The sequence below is a fragment of the Papaver somniferum genome, chromosome 9 (genome assembly GCF_003573695.1).
Source record: "Papaver somniferum cultivar HN1 chromosome 9, ASM357369v1, whole genome shotgun sequence".
Lineage (NCBI taxonomy): Eukaryota > Viridiplantae > Streptophyta > Magnoliopsida > Ranunculales > Papaveraceae > Papaver > Papaver somniferum.
This window is the reverse complement of record NC_039366.1, coordinates 88109970-88126382: the sequence shown is the minus strand read 5'-3', so window position 1 is coordinate 88126382 and position 16413 is coordinate 88109970. Positions and strand designations below refer to the sequence as shown.

The 16413-nt window shown below is 36.6% G+C and overlaps 1 long non-coding RNA gene across 1 annotated transcript; it reads left to right on the top strand.

Moving 5' to 3' along the window:
* Positions 1–1995: 1995 nt before the first annotated feature.
* LOC113310573 lies at positions 1996–2375 on the top strand. Its single transcript, XR_003341242.1, has 3 exons — positions 1996–2024; positions 2135–2200; positions 2282–2375. It is a non-coding gene; the product is annotated as an uncharacterized LOC113310573 (long non-coding RNA).
* Positions 2376–16413: the final 14038 nt, after the last annotated feature.

Sequence of the window (16413 nt, the reverse complement as noted above, 5' to 3'; positions counted from 1 at the left end):
TTGCGATTCCGGATAATTATGATAATAGAAACTTAGGAATATAATCAGATTTATTTTCATATTTAGAGACGAAAACAAATTCGTACCAACACCGAATCCGCTATTGAAACCGGTGACAGAGAGGGAGATTCAGGAATTGAATTAATAAGAAGAAAAGGTTTTGTGATTGCTCTGTCTCTCTCTATTTTTTGCTAATATGCTAGTGTTTTGGTTGAATTTGTTGCTAACTTATATTGTCATCTCTCTTTCTTGGCTGATAGTAGCTTTGTGGAGTTCTAAGTTAATAGTCGACGATTTTTCACAAAATACGATATGATAGAAAAAAACACCAGCATATCACCAGACAATAACGTAACTCTCTCTAGATAACTGTTGTGAAGAAGATGGAGTAGAGATAACTGAAACAATTTTAATTCAAGAGTTGTTTCTAATCATGGTAAAATAAAATCTGTGTGTATTGGTATCCTAAATTGAAGATGGAGTATAGAGATATATAGCTTAGATATAATGTTGATGTATCACAATTAGGGGTGCACATACCTGATAGACACATTTTTGTGTCTAATTTGTTCTCAATGTCCGTATTGTTGGAACTTTATTTTTGTACTAATATTGTGTTTTTATATATTTTTAGGAAATAAACATTTTTGAAAAATTCGACTCGAAAAGTTGATTTTGGCACCCCCGGAGGACAAGTGTTATTCGGACTCTCGCTTTTTTTTTTTCAACTTCTTTTTTCTTTCAACTTTTTTTTTTAACTTTTTTTTTTAACTTTTTTTTTTTTTGGTAACTCAATCACTCTAATTCATCCTAGAATTGGTAACAACTTGAATCGTGGGCCCCACCTATCACTTAGAGAAACATGGTTTAAAAACAAAATAAAATAAAAATATAAGTGAAAAGGACTCAACGAGATATGGTGAAACTATCATGTTATTTCTAACACCTGAGCTCTGTGCTTTTATGAATAAACTCTTTAGATGTTTCCATCCATTCAGATTGGTTCCTCAACTCCTACAACCAAAATGCTTCCATCCACTTAGATTGGTTAGTGTCATCCTAAATACGCATAAATTTCTAGGCTCTGGAGTTTATTTATTCATACTGCAACTAAAAAGTTTCTCCCAATACCTACCCATACCCGCCAACCCTACCCTACCCGCCAGTTTTTTAACCGTATCCTATCATATCCACTATTTGGCGGGTAGGGTGGCGGGTAAAGATTTTCTTAACCGCCAGTAAACGGGTAGGGTGGCGGGTAAAGCTCGAAATTATCCTACCCTACCAGCATACCCGCCTATTCATACTATTGATCTCTGTCGTTGGTCGTTTAATCTCTGCCGTTGATCTTTATACTATTGATCTCTGCCGTTGATTTTCGTTTAATCTCTGTCGTTGGTTTTCGTTTTCCTCAACCTAAAAAGTAAAAACTAAAAACTGAATTCATTTCTCAAACCAGAAGACTCTCTACGCAGAGAAACTCCCAGAACGCAGAAGCATAATCAAATCAAAATCAAATCTGTTAACAGATCTCGTTTAGGACCCTTTATTCGGTTGATTCAAGGTAATATCTAACTTCAAAGATGATTTTGTTTCATTTTTTTTGTGTGTTAAATTGATTGAAAAATCATAGGGTTTCATGCATGTTGCAGGATACGAGGACTCTGAGTTTGCAAAGCTAATGAAGGGTTTAGTGAGTGGTTCTTCCTCCTAATTTAAAATCCAAACTAATTTTCAAAGGTATGAGTAAAACCCAGATTCCTTTTTTTACTTTCTTTCCCAGTTTACCTCTTATATCACAGATTTTTAATGTTTATTTGAATCTTTTGATGCAGAGGGGTCAAACTGGAAACCTTGCACAGATAGAGCAAGAAGATAGAGAGAATGGGTATGCTTCTAACAATCCAATCCCAGTATCAGGTTTAGGGAGTAGTACGAATTCTCAAACAACCAAAAGAACAACAACAACTACTAATAAGAAGCTTAAAAAATAAACCCCACCTTCAGTTGGAGCACCTGTCAAGGTAAAAAATTTCATCTTTGCATGTCATCAAACTCTTTGTAATTAGTCTCATTAAGGATTTAGATTTCATAAACAGATATTTTATTAGTGATTTTGATAATGAATCGACAGGTGAAGAAAGAAAAAATCGGAGAAAGAATTGCAGCATTGCAACAACTAGTCTCACCATTTGGAAAGGTATAATCAATTTTTATTTTTTTCAATTTCAGTAAAAGATAATAGGAATTTTGTTTCATTTTTTATTTTTTTCAATTTCAGTAAAAGATAATACGAGGAATCTGAGTTTGCAAAGCTAATGAAGGGTTTAGTGAGTGGTTCTTCCTCCTAATTTGAAATCCAAACTAATTTTCAGGTGAAAATTCACTAAACCCAGATTTCTATTTCTGATCCTTGCAATTATTGATTTCTTTAAAACAGTGAGTTTTGTGTAGCATTTATAAACCCTAATTCACCTTCTACTTTTCTGATCTTTTTCACAGCAGTTAAGATCTCGGATACCAACACTGCTGCTCAACTTCAGGTGATTCAATGTCCCCAGTTGTTAAAAAGGTTAGAGCACATCTTGTGGAAATTACTTGTCATTTGGAAATTACTTCAAAACTCAATCTATCTGATTGTCGAATTTAATCCTTCTCAGAGTACATCTTTGATGGCAAATTACGAGTTTTTATTTCCTTTTAATGGCTAGTCTATTGCAAAATATAGTGTTGGTGGCAAATTTACTCACCAACAAAAGACAACAAAAATGGTTCGAAGTTTGATATACTGACTTGGTGGAAAAGAAATGCTGCAAGATTTGATATTCTATCACTTATAGCAAGAGATATACTTGTTATTCCCGTCTGTCATTATTCCTGTGTATGCTTGCACATGGTTTTGTTTGGCCATAAATGTTAAGGTTATAAGATAATGTCATGCTTATTCATCACTTTTAGATTTAGGATAACATTATTTCTGAAATATAAAGCAACGTAAAGCACATGGTTACCAAGTCGTGTAGCATGTACCACTATGATCATGTCTGGGTTTCTGCCTTTTCTAGCTCTCCATACTGATACCGGCACATGTAACGGTGTCATTGTTACAATGTGGAATACAGTGCTCTGAGTTGCATGTTAGTTCTAAACCTATCAAAGGAGCAGTTTCTTCTTCTTGTTCTTCTGTACTTTTTTTTTGAAGTATAGTTGCTATCTCGAACTCATAGAATTTAGCAATTTCCTAGCCTCTTATTTTGTCTTTCAAACATTAACAAATACAGAAGTTGTTGTGATATTATTACTTGATGTTGGTATTATGACTGAACTTTGCATCAAATCATTCACTATTATGACTGAATCTAACAAGAGATAACTTGTATGCAGATTTATTTGGTGATCTTAGTACTTATTCCATCATCGTAGATGATGATTGAAGAAAAAGGTCAATATGAAGAGCTTTTGGTGATGATATTGTTATATGAAGAACAAGGTCACGTGAAGAACAAATTGGGCTGGGATTCATCGTTTATTTCAAAAAGAATAGAACTCTTTTCTTGAGAATACTTTTGTTTGTACATTTTTTATGGTTATACTTTTGTTTCTTGAGAATAGAACTTGTTCAGAGTCTGAACTTCAGACTTCAGAAAGTCATGGAAAAAAAAAACGGTTATACCCGTCACCCTACCCTACCCGACCCGCCAGAGAATGGGTTGGGTAGGATCTTACCCGTTTAATGGCGGGTAGGGTGGCAGGTAAATTTTTTCTTAACCGCCAGTAAACGGGTAAGGTGGCAGGTATAGGCCATATCCTACCCACCCTACCCGTTGTGCATCCCTAATCGCAATCAGAATCCTAACAAATTGCCCACGGGAGGGGGTGGCTAGTGGTGTTAGAAAAGGTCAAACCTAAACTACGGTTTACCGGAAAAAGTTACTTTTTGGCCAACCTATGTAGACAATTGTCAACGAAAAGTCGTCCCCGTAAATAACATAAGTCGGCCCCGTGAACAGTAGCAGTCCTGGTAAATTGTTAAAATTACCCTTTAGCACCATAAGTCCGGTTCCAATGGGCATGGCAAAGTCATGAGTTTGCCACTTTTGCACCCACTATGGGTATTGCAAAGTGGCAAACAGGGCTGGTCAGGTCAGGTCCAGTTTCAACCGGACGGTAATATCTCGAATGCTCGGTCAAGACTACACCGAACGGTCTAGTTGAGATCGGTAGTGACTGAGACTCGACCGCTAGGTAGAAACTAGACATTCCACCAGATCTAATCCAACAGACATAAATTCATCCGTCTACAAATACCCAATTTTAATTCATTTCAACTCGCACCTTTTTCCTATTTTCTTAGCTTTTCCAAATTCTCAAAATATGAACATGGCTCAGTTCACTTCATAGTAGAGCAACGTGATGCCGAAAATCAAAGAGTTGAACACCGAGCTAATGTGAAAAATGAAATAAGAACAGCAAGAGCTGCATATCAGCGCAATTTTAGTACGTTAGAAGATGAATGCATCTGCAGGAATTATGTTTTCTTCACTCATCATCCAATCTGAAAAGACGAGGGTACCCAAATACACCACAATCTTTTGTTTTAACCTATAAGTACTCTACCGAAAGTGATAGTCTATGAACAGAGTCGAGACAATACAATAATTCGGTTCACAATTCGTGTGATTGTCTATGGATACGAGATCGAGACAATACAACAACAAGATAACTTGTGTGATTGACTATGGATACAAGATCGAGACAATACGACAACGAAGTATGTTACTTGATAATAGGTTCGGACTTAACCAAACTCTATAGGATCACTATCAAGTACTCCCTCCGTCCTAGTTTAGATGCTAAAATTGAGGATTTTTTTTGTCCTAGAATACTTTCTATACTTCATATTTTTCCACCTTTTATCCTGATTTGCCCCTAAGTTGGAATCGTGTCATAATTTGGAGAATTGTGTATTTCAATTTTCAAGACACACTCTTAAATACTTTTCTCTATATATTTCCTCTAATTTGAATTTTTCCAACAAAACAACAAAAACCTAGATATCTAAAACTGGGAACATTAAATACTAACCTAGGGTAATTGTGGAAAAAAAACTATTCTCTTTGTGTTTCTTAATCTTTGTGCAAAATCCTATTTTGGCATCTAAACTAGGACGGAGGGAGTATAACGGAGTTAACATAAAGTGCAATTTACTTTAGTTATAATAAAACAATTATAATACGGAAAAATAAAGTAAATGGCACAACAAGATTTTTTTAAGGAGTAAACTGCAAATGCAGAAAAACCCCGGGACCTAGTCCAGAATTGAATACTCTCAAAATTAAGCCACTATACAAAATCTAAACCAACTTCGTATAGTTGAGTCCAAGCAGACTACCCCTAGCTACTTAGTTTCCTCAGTACCCCTGCGCTTCCGACTTCAAGAGTCACGCACTGGTACAATTCTTTTGGATTGTATTCCAAATAGTAATAGGGTTTTTGGAAAACAGAAGTAAAAGTGCTTCTGCTTCTGAACTTATAGAAATTACTTATGAGAAGTTGAAAAGCAAGTTGGAAACCGGCTAACTTTTAAATTGAAAAGCTAATAAGTAAGTTTGGAAAATTAACAAAGTTAGAAGTCAAAATACCATTATTATTATTACTATTTATTAGCATTGAAAATGATTAATTTTATCAAAATAACAATTTTGATCCGACAGTAGCATTTAGAGAAGCATAACTAGTGTCCATTTTTTGTGTCTTGTGAACATTTTGTTTCCGTTTGACCAGAAGTATTTAGTCGTTAGAAATACTTCGGATAACAAAACTAAATTTGTTACGGGCACCTAGATCTCTACCTGTCTAAAATGCAAGACCATTAGGTTAGACGTGTCTTTCGACTAGGCTTTAGTTGTCTTCATCGGAGATAAAAATGATTTTGTGAGGAGAAAATGGAGAGGGAGAGAACAAGGAAAAGAGCGAAAAAAAAGAAGGATTTTTGGCATTTTTCTGGAATTAGATTATGGATTTGTCCATCAAATCTAGAAGTCATTGAATCCATTTGTTGTTTAGTTAAGTCAAATAGCAACTATTTGTACTTGTGTTTTAGTTGGAATTTTGAAGAAACCTTGCCGCTGTTAGCTTAGGTTATAACGATGATTTATGGTGATGAATTGATGTGAGTTTGAATTTTTTTAGACTAGGTATATTACTCAAATTGTTGGGTTCTTACCTAATTAGAGTTTACAGGTTGAAGAATGCTATATAAGCGGCAAGACACAATATCAAAATGGGTCATCTCTCTACCAACAACAAGATGCCCACTACCTGCTCGAAAAAAGTCTCAAAAGAAGAAATTAGTGGTTGTTGGCAGTTGATTCAAGAACTGATTATTTGATGGGAAAGAAACAAGGAGTAGTGAAAGAAATCTCAGGCTATGGAGCTTATTCCAAATTATGGTTGTTCGTAGCTACTGCTGGAGTTGAGGCATATTTATTTGTCTCCGTGTTTAGAATGGATTGAAGTCTTAAATTAAGTTATGTAGCTTAGTCAATTTTAAGGATTGTGATAGTTAATTAAGTTTTATATGGGAGGCTATTTGCACTTGATTTATGTTTCACTTTGAAAGTGTTTACGAAAGGAAAGAAAATATAAAATAGAATACTTTTGTCGAGGAGAAGTTATAGAAGCAACTTCAGAGAGAAGCCAGAAGCTAGGTTTTTTTGCTCCAAAAAGAAGTTGTTTTTTTGTTTATATAAGTTGTTCTAAGATAGCACACCCAAACTGACTTTCAACTTATCAACTTAAAAAAGTCGAAAAGTTACTTCTCTATCACCATCCAGACGACCTATAAAGGAATAACAAATCTGTTTGGTAACAACCTCTTGGATTCTTTTCAAGATAAGCTATCTTAAGTCATACGCAAAGGCTCTTTCGTTCAATCTAATAAACTCCTTTGCCTGGTTAGATCAATCTAACTTTAACTATTGAAATAGTCAAGTCTAGATTCGCAATCAATCAATATAGATCTCAAAGAAAAACTACAAAGCGATGCCGATCTCACGCAACTAATCAATCGAATAAATCCGATTATAGTTGGATCCAAGCCGATCAAGGTTTGTACACACAACAAGATACGAAAACCAATAAGAAATCTTCTTCGTCTTCAAATCTTCTTTAATCTTTAATATACCTGCACAACAGCACTAGAATCTCTTGTGATCAATCACACACAAAACGGAGTTTGTTAACAATGGATTATCACAAGATGCCTTTAGATCTAACAACAATTTTAAAGATCCCATCGATACTTCGATCTAGTTTGAGTGAATCTTCTATCAGAAGAGAAGATGCTCAGCTGGCATGGCATATGAGGGAGTTAGCCACCCTCTATAGAAATCGCCCTAAGATTGCGTATAAAAGGTCTGATATCGCTGGTATCATCACCTAATAACTTTACCATTGGTGAATTTTTTTGGGGAAAATTTGTTATACTAAAAGCCTACATGTTTTGAAAAAAACATATATATGGGCACGTAGAAAGACAGATTGAAGGCCGGCAAGGTTTGCAATAGAAAATATATGATCACTCCCCCCCCCCCTCCTGAAAAAGCGGGGGTCTAACAACACTACCCAATATTTCGCTTAGCAATATGTATGGACTAACTCCGAAATACTTTGCTAGAGAATCAACTAGACAGTCAGACTCAATCTAGATAAAAGTATCTCAAGGAGTTAATATCTCTCTCTTGATTTGATTTTTACTCAAGCTAAAAACAATAGCGAGTCTTTATCAAATACAAGGAATACTTGGACGGTATCAAAGACTAATGTCCAAGGATCAATCAATATCAATCAACAACCAAAGGTTGGATTTCCAATTGATGACCACGAACACACAACCTGTATTATTTCAATTATATAAAATATAATCCGGAAAAGAAATAACACAGATACCAGAAATTTTGTTAAAGAGGAAACCACAAATGCAGAAAAACCCTGGGACCTAGTCCAGATTGAATACACACTGTATTAAGCCGCTACAGACACCAGCCTACGACAAACTAACTTCGGACTGGACTATAGTTGAACCCCAATTAGTCTCCCACCGATCCAAGGTACAGTTGTACTCCTACGCCTCTGATCCCAGCAAGATACTGCGCACTTGATTCCCTTAGATGATCTCACCCACAACCAAGAGTTTTTGTAACCCAAAATCACAGACTTGATAATAAACAGATCTGTCTCACATAGAAAAGTCTATAAGAGGATAAATCTGTCTCCCACAGATAAACCCTAGGTTTTGTTCCGTCTTTAGATATAAAATCAAGGTAACAGGAACCAATTGATAATCCGGTCTTACATTCCCGAGGAACAGCCTAGATTAATCAATCACCTCTCTACAATCCTTCCTGACTACACAAGCGGATTGTCGAGGAATCACAAACAGTGAGACGGAGATGTTTGTGACTTCTTTATCTTGCCTATCGGAGAACTCTCACGATCTCAAGTCAATCAATCGATTGTACTCGTACGATAGAAGATGCAAGATCATATCACACAACTACGATAAAGTAGTATCGGTCGGGCTTCACAATCCCAATGAAGTCTTTAAGTCGTTAACCTGATTTTAGAGAAGAAAACCAAAGTTTAATGGAGATCGACTCTAGCGGGCGCACTAGTATCACACAGACATGTGGGGATTAGTTTTGCACAATGCTAGATGTCTCCTTTATATAGCCTTCAAATCAGGGTTTTGCCTTAGTTACAAAGCAATCCTTATTCACCGTTATATGAACACCTGATTTAGATTCAAGCTAATATTTCTCAACCGTTAGATCTAAAACTTAGCTTGTCACACACACTTGGGTAGACGTTTACTGGGTTCGTGAAAACCATGCCCAAACGTGTACGTGTATGTTGGTTCAACATAGTAACCCAAAAGGTTAACCATATGAGCATTTCATATTAACCTTGTTCTTCTTCACCATAACTAGTTCAATTGACTCAAGAACTAGGTTCGCGTACTTGGCAAGCCAATTCCACAATCCTCCCGATTTCTCTTGATCAACAAAGTTCGAAAACTTCGGTTCAAGGAATACATGGTTATGTAATCTAAACACTCATTTCAATCATTGAGACATTCTCAGAGGACGCTATGTAGCCGTTATTCACAGACCGATTCACGTCAGAGCAATTCTCAAAGTGATTGAAACTTTTCATGACTTTCGTCACTAGGTGAAGATAAACTTGATCAAAGCGAAACGCTTTACCAACACACGATTTCGAGATAAAAGATAAGCAATGAATGCTCAGCTCGAAATGTCAAATGTGTATGATCTAGTATATATAACATAAGGTTATGAATGCTCAGCTCGAATTTTGTCTCATAAGAAGTAGGAGATAAAAGAGATAGAATTTTGAGTGATAGATAAGTTCAAGTCTCCACATACCTTTTTGTTAATGAAGTTCCACGGTTCCTTGTATAGATCTTCGTCGTTGTATGATGAATCGCCATGAAGTCCTTGAGCTCAACTACATTTTTCTATCCTAGTCCGAGACTTAGCTATGTAGGCTAAAAATCAAGACTTATAGTTTTGATCACTAACATTGACAAACATGCTTGAGATAGCAACGCATGCGAGGTTGACCGAGCTATGCTCTAAAATCTCCCCCTTTGTCAATTTTAGTGACAAAACTATCAATACATATGGAATACAAAAAAGATAAACTTTAGTGGCTCCTATTCCATAGTCTAATCTTCAACGTTCCTTGAAATCTTCGTTCTTCCAAGTACTCCAATGATCCCAAAGGTTATAAGTTTAGCACCATCGTTGTTGAAAATCCGTAGCTATAACAATGAAAGAAATCGAGATTCTTGATCATTATTATACAGTGTCAAAGTATTATTATATAACATCAAAGTCCAATTGTTTCACGACTTTAAAAATAATACTACGGTGATATGTATCACTCCCCCTTAGTCAATACTCCATCTCGATCATGGAAACCACACCCCCTTACACAATGATCCGAAAACCATATGTATTTGTAGTGTGAACTACAATATTTCTCCCCCTTTTTGTCAATAAAATTGGCAAAGGTACAAGAATGGGATCATAATGAAATTTCCACAAGAGACATTTCATGACCAAAAGAAAATACATACCAACTTAATTTAGATGCAATCTAATAGCCGAAGCTAACAACATTCATCAAGGAGTTTTAAGATACAAGATAACCCCTATAAAATTCCACAACCGCATTCCCCGCAAGATATTACCATTAAGCACAAGTTCAAAAGAACTCTCCCCCATTTGATGTTATTCCCGAGAGAACAACAAGAGCGACCTTAATTTCGAAAAAAAGAAGGATTTTATATTGGACGCCAAAAACCGTAGGATTGATTTTCTATATCCAAAGCTCAACCAAATTAACCACAAGTAAACCCATGATTAATTCAATTGGAATACGTAACTAAATGAAACCACAAAAGTGATCAATTTAATTGAAAGTGCTCAACATAAGTAAACTCACGGAGCTACGACTAAGTCAATCACACGGAGATGACTAACTTAACCGTTCAAATACTCAACATAAGGAAAACCTTACGGAATATATGACTACATTAACCAAAGAACATGATAGTGTAGCCTTTCATATACTCAACACAAGAATTTGTGTAATATATGAAAATTCAACTAGATTAATTACAAGAGAACCTATAATTAATCTAATTGGAATAAAAATAACCAAACTAATCACCAAAGTAATCAATTTAATTATTTTGGGCTCAACATAAGAGAACTTATGGAACCCCGACTAAGTTCATCATAGAATATGACAACCTTAACCGTACATGTACTCGACATAAGAAAGAAGACTTATGGAGTACTAACTAAATAACCAAACTAGTTGATTAATTTAGTTCCTAAGCCGCTACAGACACCAGCCTACTACAAACTAACTTCGGACTGGACTATAGTTGAACCCCAATCAGTCTCCCACCGATCCAAGGTACAGTTGTACTCCTACGCCTCTGATCCCAGCAGGATACTGCGCACTTGATTCCCTTAGATGATCTCACCCACAACCAAGAGTTGTTGTAACCCAAAATCACAGACTTGATAATAAACAGATCTGTCTCACACGGAAAAGTCTATAAGAGGATAAATCTGTCTCCCACAGATAAACCCTAGGTTTTGTTCCGTCTTTAGATATAAAATCAAGGTAACATGAACCAATTGATAATCCGGTCTTATATTACCGAAGAACAACCTAGATTAATCAATCACCTCTCTACAATCCTTTATGACTACACAAGCGGATTGTCGAGGAATCACAAACAGTGAGACGCAGATGTTTGTGACTTCTTTATCTTGCCTATCGGAGAACTCTCACGATCTCAATTCAATCAATCGATTGTACTCGTAAGATAGAAGATGCAAGATCAGATCACACAACTACGATAAAGTAGTATCGGTCTGGCTTCACAATCCCAATGAAGTCTTTAAGTTGTTAACCTGATTTTTTTAGAGAAGAAAATCAAAGGTTAATGGAGATCGACTCTAGCGGGCGCACTAGTAGCACACAGACGTGTGGGGATTAGTTTTGCACAATGCTAGATGTCTCCTTTATATAGCCTTCAAATCAGGGTTTTGCCTTAGTTACAAAGCAATCCTTATTCACCGTTATATGAACACCTGATTTAGATTCAAGCTAATATTTCTCAATCGTTAGATCGAAAACTTAGCTTGTCACACACACTTGGGTAGATGTTTACTGGGTTCGTGAAAACCATGCCCAAACGTGTACGTGTATGTTGGTTCAACATAGTAACCCAAAAGGTTAACCATATGAGCATTTCATATTAACCTTGTTCTTCTTCACCATAACTAGTTCAATTGACTCAAATGAACTAGTTAAAGAGTTGTTCAATTGCTATGAGATCTTATGTAACTACACAAGACACAATTGAAACAAAGATGATTCGATTCGATTGAATCGGCTTATGAACATTATAGCCACGGTTTGCATAAAGCATTCCTTAGTAATTTAATGTTTCATGTTCAGAGCACATATTTAGATCATAACCTCTTAAGTTCACAAACAAGTTCGCGGACTTAAGTTAATCGGTTGAGTTTTCCAAACTCAGTAGAAATTCTCGGGATGAGAACTTCCGCCAGTTCGCGGACTTAGCACACGAACGAGTTTTGGAAAATCCCAGCAGAAATTCTCGGTCGAAAACTTCCGACAGTTCGCGGACTTGGCAAGCCAATTCCACAATCCTCCCGATTTCTCTTGATCAACAAAGTTCGAAAACTTCGGTTCAAGGAATACATGGTTATGTAATCTAAACTCTCATTTCAATCATTGAGACATTCTCAGAGGACGCTATGTAGCCGTTATTCACATACCGATTCACGTCAGAGCAATTCTCAAAGTGATTGAAACTTTTCATGACTTTCATCACTAGGTGAAGATAAACTTGATCAAAGAGAAACGCTTTACCAACACACGATTTCGAGATAAAAGATAAGCAATGAATGCTCAGCTCAAAATGCCAAATGTGTATGATCTAGTCTATATAGCATACGACTTTTTTCTCAAAAGAAGTAGGAGATAGAAGAGATAGACTTTTGAGTGATAGATAAGTTCAAGTCTCCACATACCTTTTTGTCGATGAAGTTCCACGGTTCCTTGTATAGATCTTCGTCGTTGTATGATGAATCGCCATGAAGTCCTTGAGCTCAACTATACTTTTCTATCCTAGTCCGAGACTTAGCTATGTAGGCTAGAAATCAAGACTTATAGTTTTGATCACTAACATTGACAAACATGCTTGAGATAGCAACGCATGCGAGGTTGACCGAGCTATGCTCTAAAATCTCCCCCCTTGTCAATTTTAGTGACAAAACTATCAATACATATGGAATACAAAAAAGATAAACTTTAGTGGCTCCTATTCCACAGTCTAATCTTCCACGTTCCTTGAAATCTTCGTTCTTACAAGTACTCCAATGATCCCAAAGGTTGTAAGTTTAGCACCATCGTTGTTGAAGATCCGTAGCTATAACAATGAGAGAAATCGAGATTCTCGATCATTATTATACAGTGTCATAGTATTATTATATAACATCAAAGTCCAATTGTATCACGATTTTAACAATAATACTACGGTGATATGTATCACTCCCCCTTAGTCAATACTCCATCTCGATCATGGAAACCACTCCCCCTTACACAATGATCCGAAAACCATATGTATTTGTAGTGTGAACTACAATATTTCTCCCCCTTTTTGCCAATAAAATTGGCAAAGGTACAAGAATGGGATCATAATGAAATTTCCACAAGAGACATTTCATGACCAAAAAAATAATACATACCAACTTAATTTAGATGCAATCTAATAGCCGAAGCTAACAACATTCATCAAGGAGTTTTAAGATACAAGACAACCCCTATAAAATTCCACAGCCGCACTCCCCGCAAGATATTACCATTAAGCACAAGTTCAAAAGAACTCTCCCCCATTTGATGTCATTCCCAAGAAAACAACAAGAGCGAACTTAATTTTGAAAGAAAAGAAGGATTTTATATTGGACACCAAAAACCATAGGAATGATTTTCTATATCCAAAGGTCAACCAAATTAACCACAAGTAAATCCATGATTAATTCAATTGGAATATGCAACTAAATCAAACTAGAAAAGTGATCAATTTAATTGAAAGTGCTCAATGATAGGCGTTGTAAAACACCTATTTTCATATCTAGTATTTATGCTTTCTTTGATATTATCCCTGTGAATTGCATCTCTTATGTTTAGTTTTGAGTTATTAGATGCAATGGAGTCCTTTGGAGCAAAAGAAGGAAGAAAGCACTCTTTTGGAGCATAAAGGGCAGAATCGTCATTTCACAGGCGAGGATAGCTGGAGCTATCTGAGGTTATGCGGTGAAGAAGGCGAATAATGAATTGTCAGTCCTCCATAACTGATAGTTGAGTTGAGAAAGGAAATAGATTGTCGGTTTTCTGAAACCGACAAGCCAGTTTTCCTTTAACAATTAACTGGGGTGCCGATAGCAATTTTGTTTCCTACATGACCCTAGAATTGAGATTCATTTCTCAATCATTCTTTCTCAAAATCAAGACAGATTGAAAGATGGTTGCGGCTGCTGGTGATTTTAGCCGAGAGAGTGAAGCAGTAGTAGTAGTAGGTGATGCTGAAACTCAGAAAAACTGAGGGAAGTTGAGAGAATCAGTGAGACGATGACGAAATCAGTCGATTAACTCATCTGGTGAATGAGTAGAAGAGATGGTGGTGCATGAGGTCGACAAATTAGGGTTCTTGATTTTGTGTATGAATCTGAAATAGAGATCGAGAAGAAGAGAAGACTAACCCATGAAATTATTGGGGTTTGAGACGAATTTGTTCTGGGTGGAAATTTGATGGGGAGATTGATGAGATTCAGAAGGAAATTAGGGTTTCTGCTACAGGAATTTCTGATGCAAGCAAGAATCAGCTGGAGAAGAGTTGGGGTTTGCTTCTGGTGTTTGAGGTTGATGTGTGCTGCTGGTGAAATGATTAAGCTAGGGTTGGTATTTAATTTCAGAAATATGAGTAGATGGGTATTCTCAGATTTGATATTGAAGGAGTAGTAGAGAGTCTGATGAAGTTTAGAAGGATGGTCTTGAGCTGGTAGTTGCAGTGAAGTCTTGAATCGAGATTTGAAGTGTTGTTGCCATGGATTCGACAGTTTGACTGGGTAATTGTGATGAAGAAAGATTGAGAAGATGGTTTTACTGTGGCAGTTGTTGGTGACAATGGAGCTCAGGTGGTGATTCTGTTGCTTGTGAATTTCTGGAAGTTATGGCGTGGTGGTGTTGCTGTTTGAGCTGATGTTACTTCAAGGAGTTATAAATTTTAGTTTGTGCTGAGAAGAATAAGAAGTTGCAGTTGAGTGCAATTGCAAAGATGGTGGTGGCTTAAGGCTGGGAAATGATTGCAGTTCAGATGGAACTGAGTAGAATGTTGCAGCGGTGATTTCAGGTGGATGGACGTTGAGCATAATGTAGTTGAACTGAGGCAACTGTGAAATGAAGTTGGTGTTGCTGCTGTAGAGAATGAATTAAGATGCCTGTGATGACTGAAGCTTCAGATGGAGTTTGTTCAGTTGAGTTGTGAAGTTGAGTTGCAGAATAGATGAATGTTAGGATTGAAATAAAATTGCAGGTGGAAGTGTTGGTGTTTTGCTGGATACGGAGTAAGTGGACTGAAGTTTGACAAGAATTAGAATGCTTGAACGTTGAACTGCAAGGAACTAGCATGAGTTGTGTTGCAGTATGGAGCTGAAATGTTAGTTGCAGCTGTTGGAAAGAAGCTACAGAAGGTTGCGATGCTATGGCTGAAGCTGCAGTGAATAAATGGAGTAGATTGTGCAGTTGAAAACAAATCCAAGGATGTAGTGATGCTGAGAAGGCTAGAGCTGGATGATTTTGCAGCTGCGATTCAAGTGGTGGTAGTGGTAGTAGTTAATGGCCTTGAATGGCTTGAATTGTGCTGAATTGAGTGATTGCACATGACTTGAAGTTAGTTCACAGCACTGGTGATGCACACTGATAGTGCAACAAGCTCAAGCCAAAGCAATGACTCAGGCCAAAGCTTTCTCAGTTGGTTCAGCTCAGTCAGGCTACTCAGACCCTGACTCAGGTCTGACTCAATGAGCTGACCCGGTTTGACTCGGTGCTTGACCAGAGTTAACTCAGGTGACCGATTTGACCCGTTTAACCGGTGACCGGGTGGACTTTGCCGGTCACCTGAGCTGTTTTCCGGTGACTTTTCCGGCCAATTTCCGGCGACGATTTTGTACATATTTTCTACATGGGTTTTTCTCACATATGGGCTTGGTGGACATCTTACTATTGGACTTTGGGATTTTGAAGACTTGACCTAATTTTGGAAGGGAGAAAAGCTACAAAAAGAAAAGTTTTCTAAAAATTTTGGAGAGCACGTATTATTCTTGGAGCTTTGGAGATATCTACAACTACGGTTTGCTTTCGTTTTATTTTTCATCTTCTTCAATTATTTTATGATTATGATGAACTCCATTATTATCAATAACTAAACTCAATTATTGGTTATGGGATAAAAGTTGATTTCTCAAGCATGTTATTTAAATCAATGAATTAGTTTTGTCTCAAAACTTTATTGTTTATGATTCATGGTTGATATTGTTTTATGATTTGAATGCTAGTTTGGTTGAGTCCGGAATCAATTAGATTAGTCTTCATCTCTATTGCTAGATTAGGCTTTTCAATACGAAATAGTTGTTTATCCCTGATTCTAAGTAGCATAGTGCCATTATTACTTGTAGTGATACATCTTTTTAATTGCATATGAATCATAACCTTTGTTAA